We start from the raw sequence: 5,971 nt of genomic DNA, 5'->3' as shown, positions 1-5,971 counted from the left end.
TGCAAAATGTTGTGAACACTTGATTTAGTGATGTTGCTATATTGAGATGTGGAATACGGTAGCGTTGACACAGTAATGTCGCACGTCCACTCGTTAATACTGCCTGCTCACAACTGACTGATAGAATGCAGATCTCTTGTTTACGTTTGTTAGTTCAAGCTGCCACCGTTGTTACTGTGCTGCCGTCGTTTGTATGGCAGGAATAAGAAGAGTCTCGGAACTTGTCCGACAAACGGTGTATATAGGGGGAGTAGTATAAGACGTAACTCTCCTACAATTTCGTCAAACGAGGGTTTAGGCGGATGATAATACTAAGAGTGGCTCGTAATTTTAGTCTGCGTTTCATTCTATTAACTGCTGTATCATTCGAGTTACTGAAATGTGATATTTTTAAATGGAACAATATACTTTTTAGCGGCATTAGAAAGCTTTCGAAAAGACTAGTACAGTGATACAACGTTTGTTAACGGTGGCGGAGGAACTTTTCGCATAAATATCCGAAAAATGAGCTAAAATTGAAAGGCAAGTCGGCCAGTGTGGCCGAGCGGTTGTAGGCGCTTCAGTCTGGAACCGCGTGACCGCTACGGTCGCAGGTTCGAATCTTGCCTTGGGCACGGATGTGTGTGATGTCCTTAGGTTAGTTAGGTTTAAGTAGTTCTAAGTTCTAGGGGACTGATGACCTCAGACGTTAAGTCCCATAGTGCTCAGAGTCATTTCATTTGAAAGGCAAGGCGGCCTGAAGTGGCTGTACGTTATAAACACCACCAAGAGGCGGAGTTTACCACTCAACTACGATATTATTGTACTTGACAGTTATCGGAAACACGCCATGACACCACCGTAAACGAGAATAGTGGCGACTAAGGAAAAGGCATCGCAGTTTCAATGCTTTCAGGTCAGTTTTGCATGTACTATCAACCACGGTGACGTGCTTATTCACGATAAGCCAAGCGAAGCGCCCACATTCCCAGGTGTATTAAAATTGTGGTTGACTAATATACCGCAATAGCCTTAACTCTTCCCTCGTACACTTCTGAGAAACGTTTCAATGCCAACGTTGAGAACTGTTATAATACTGTAGCCGTGTTTTCGAGAGATTTCAAATGCCATTAGAAAAGTCTACTATTCAATTAAAAAAACGTGGTTGCCTCAATATCTTGGTTGATGAAAAAGATGTGAGGATTAAACATGGAAAGAATGTACGTACTCCTCTACTTACTTTCTTTTACCGAAAACCTCGTTTTGACATCCTGGACAGTTCGCGAAATAAAGGAGGTGTTGGTTCTTACGTGACTCATCAAATTTGTTATCTCATGGAAGCACGGTTTCGACTGGATACTGGAAGCCTACGTGGTTACTTTAATTCACACCACGTTACGATGCGATAAACGGTTCTCCTCCGATTTCTTAGTTCTTTCATCTACTGAAACTTCCTCCCGGATTAAAATTGAGTACTGTACCGGAATTCTTCTTTTGCTATCGCAAAAGGTGCGTATTATCATAATAATTTTTAAACCTTATGTAAGTGACACTGTAAATACTAGTTGGCCACGTCGATTTTGAAGAAGTAATAGCCTCGTGAAACGTTTGTCGTTGTGTTATTGGGCTGAAGAACTGGGTAAGTATCGAGTTAGGAGTGTCCATAGATTATAGCTGAGACGTTACTACCGAAGTAGAGGACTCTATCTGATTTACGAATCACCATCAAAGGCACGAGCCACGGGCTGGATGCAAATGGCATAATTAAAGTTTGATCTTCCGGTAGATCTAGCGAGACAGGCTGTTTCACTTGTTTGCCTCATAATGTTTTTACACATCCAAGTACTGGATCATGTTTGACTACATACACTACTCGTCATTACAATTGCTACACCAAGAAGAAATGCAGATGATAAACGGGTAATCATTGGACAAATATATTATACTAGAACTAACATGTGATTACATTTTCACGCAATTTGGGTGCATAGATCCTGAGAAATCAGTACCCAGAACAAACACCTCTGGCCGTAATAACGGCCTTGATACGCCTGGGCATTGAGTCGAGCAGCTTGGATGCGTGTACAGGTACAGCTGCCTATGCAGCTTCAACACGATACCACAGTTCATCAAGAGTAGTGACTGGCGTATTGTGACGAGCTAGTTGCTCGTCCACCATTGACCAGACGTTTTCAGTTGGTGAGAGATCTGGAGAATGTGCTAGCCAGGGCAGCACTCGAACATTTTCTGTATCCAGAAAGGCCCGTACAGGACCTGCAACATGCGGTCGTGCATTATCCTGCTGAAATGTAGGGTTTCGCAGGCATCAAATGAAGGGTAGAGCCACGGGTCGTAACACATCTGAAATGTAACGTCCACTGTTCAAAGCGCCGTCAATGGGAACAAGAGGTGACCGAGACGTGTACCGCGATGTCGCCAAACACGGATGCGACCATCATGATGCTGTAAACAGAACCTGGATTCGTTCGAAAAAATGACATTTTGCCATTCGTGCACCCAGGTTCGTCGTTGGGTACACCATCGCAGGTGCTCCTGTCTGTGATGCAGCGTCAAGGGTAACCGCAGTCACGGTCTCGGAGCTGATAGTCCATGCTGCTGCAAACGTCGTCGAACTGTTCGTGCAGATGGTTGTTGTCTTGCAAACGTCCCCTGCTGTTGACTCAGGGATCGAGACGTGGCTGCACGATCCGTTAGAGCCATGCTTGTCATCTCGACTGCTAGTGATACGAGGCCCTTGGGATTTAGCACGGCGTTCCGTATTACCCTCCTGAAGCCACCGATTCCATATTCTGCTAACAGTCATTGGCTCTCGACCAACGCGAGCAGCAATGTCGCGATACGATAAACCGCAATCGCGATAGGCTACAATCCGACCTTCATCAAAGTCGGAAACGTGATGGTACGCATTTCTGCTCCTTACACGAGGCATTACAACAACGTTTCACCAGGCAACGCCGGTCAACTTCTGTTTGTGTATGAGAAATCGGTTGGAAACTGCCCTTATGTCAGGACGCTGTAGGTGTCGCCACCGGCGCCAACCTTGTGTGAATGCTCTGAAAAGCTAATCATTTGCATATCACAGCATCTTCTTCCTGTCGGTTAAATTTCGCATCCGTAGCACGTCATCGTCGTGGTGTAGCAATTTTAATGGCCAGTAGTCCCCGCATCTCGTGGTCGTGCGGTAGCGTTCTCGCTTCCCACGCCCGGGTTCCCGGGATCGATTCCCGGCGGGGTCAGGGATTTTCTCTACCTCGTGATGGCTGGGTGTTGTGTGCTGTCCTTAGGTTAGTTAGGTTTAAGTAGTTCTAAGTTCTAGGGGACTTATGACCACAGCAGTTGAGTCCCATAGTGCTCAGAGCCATTTTTTGAATGGCCAGTAGTGTAGTTTATCTACGTCATTGAGAAGAATGATACCTGACTTGAGATTGTCTGCAATCTGAAACGCAAAAGAGGGATATGCTTCCAAACCGACCATGTTATCTACAGGATGATGAAACTACGAGAAGGGCTAGAATCCGCCTCACATTTTTATGCGATATTCATATCTTTGCTAGACCTATTAAGGGAATGTTTTACTTGCTGTAATTAAAAAGGTCCCTGCTAAAGAGCTGTGTAAAACATATTGGCCGTGAACGTCGTCCCTGATTAGTGAAACCAAAGCGACAATATCTACCAAAACTTCCCACTGATGCAAAGTTCTTTGAGCACAGGTGGGCTGATAGTAGCTGCAATACAGTCTACGCTATCCTCCCGTAGAGGCTACGCTCCCGTTCGGCGAGGCTTGTATTCATGACACGAATACAACAGCTAAATAGCTCAATTTCTGGTAGCGGGGTCTGCGTACTGTTTCCTTGTATGACTACGCTCAAAAATCACATTTGCAGGATCTCACATTTTCTGGCCTAATATTACGATGGGAATTACGACTTGGAAGTAACAGTTTAAAAGCTGCTAAACCATCCGTCGGTAGCAAAATCTCGTCAGAGGCTACAATAAATGGTTCAAATGGCTCTGAGCACTATGCGACTTAACGTCTGAGGTCATCAGTCACCTAGAACTTAGAACTAATTAAACCTAACTCACCTAAGGACATCACACACATCCATGTCCGGGGCAGGATTCGAACCTGCGACCATAGAGGTCGCTCGGTTCCAGACTGTAGCGCCTAGAACCGCACGGCCACTCCGGTCGGCTGAGTACGCTCAACTTCTCTGTTTGCTTCGACTGAAGTTGCGAACTCTGTAACAGTCAGGATAACCTTCTAGAAGTGGGCAATGATGCCTGCACGGATGCCGAAACACGGACTGGCTGGTGACTTTAAAATCGATGGTGGCCAGCAGTCAAAGATTACAACGTTGGTTTCATCAAAACCCGATGGCGTGAGCAACTATTGCTTACCATTTCTGCCACCTGGAGAATGCCAAATTTGTTATTAACGGTGGGTTACTAGAGGCGTCGCTTGTGACGTCGCTAGTTACCGGATACTTCACGAACTGGTCAACTGGTGGCGCAACGTTTGAATAATTGTTCATCTCTCGTTGGCGAATAGTCAACTGAGAGAATGGTGTCCAATTAATAACAGTTTTTTCTTACACTTCCATCTCATCAGTGTGGGTTCAGAGTAGTCAGATCAACAGACGATGTAGTAAATACAGTCTTTCTCACCATAAGGCACTCTTAACGTAAGTATGCTTTTGCCATCTCAATCGACATTGCAAGCACCTTCGCCAGTCTTTGGTGGCCTGCACTGTTAGCTCGACTCCGTGATGTTCAGCTGCCCACATCGCTGTACAATAGCTTGCTCGATTACTGCAAAAATAGTATCGCAAGGTGGCAGGCAGGAAACCGGATAATAGTCAAAAATATTACAAAGGGCAGCCCTCAAGGCTCCATTTACGGACAAATCTTTTGGGACGCCGTAATCGAGCACCTCTTGCATTTCATAGGTAAGGTCTCACGCACCGGCGGAGTCATGGCATACGCCAATGACCTGTTAGTAGTGGTTTCTGTAGACAACCAGTCTACACTAGATAGAAAAGTCAGTGGCATAGTGAACATTATACAACATTTTTCCAAAATCAACAAATTAACAATCATAGCATACAGGACAGCATATATAGGGTGGTCCATTGATAGTGACCGGGCCAAATATCTCACGAAATAAGCATCAAACGAAAAAACTACAAAGAACGAAATTCGTCTAGCTTGAAGGGGGAAACCAGATGGCGCTACGGCTGGCCCGCTAGGTGGCACTGCCATAGGTCAAACGAATATCAACTGCGTTTTTAAATAGAACCGCCATTTCTTATTGCATATTAGTGTAGTACATAAAGAAATATGAATGTTTTACTTGGACCACTTTTTTCGCTTTATGATAGATGGCTCTGTAATAGTCACAAACGGGTAAGTACGTGGTATCACATAACATTCCGTCAGTGCGGACGGCATTTGCTTCGTGATACATTACCCGTGTTAAAATGGACCGTTTACCAATTGCGGAAAAGGTCGATATCGTGTTCATGTATGGCTATTGTGATGAAAATGCCCAACGAGCGTGTGCAATGTTTGCTACTCGGTATTCTGGACGACATCATCCAAGTGTCCGGACCGGTCGCCGGATAGTTACGTTATTTAAGGAAACAGGAAGTGTTCAGCCACATGTGAAACGTCAACCACGACCTGCAACAAATTATGATGACCAAGTAGGTGTTTTAGCTGCTGTCGCGGCTAATCCGCACATCAGTAGCAGACAAATTGCGCGAGAATCGGGAATCTCAAAATCGTCAGTGTTGAGAATGCTACATCAACATCGATTGCACCAGTACCATATTTATATGCACCAAGAATTGCATGGGGACGACTTTGAACGTCGTGTACAGTTCTTTCACTGGGCACAAGAGAAATTACGGGACGATGACAGATTTTTGGCATGCGTTCTATTTAGCGACGAAACGTCATTCACCAACAGCGG

This window comes from Schistocerca americana, chromosome X, assembly GCF_021461395.2.
Source record: "Schistocerca americana isolate TAMUIC-IGC-003095 chromosome X, iqSchAmer2.1, whole genome shotgun sequence".
In the NCBI taxonomy this organism is placed as follows: domain Eukaryota; kingdom Metazoa; phylum Arthropoda; class Insecta; order Orthoptera; family Acrididae; genus Schistocerca; species Schistocerca americana.
This window is presented reverse-complemented; position numbering follows the sequence as displayed.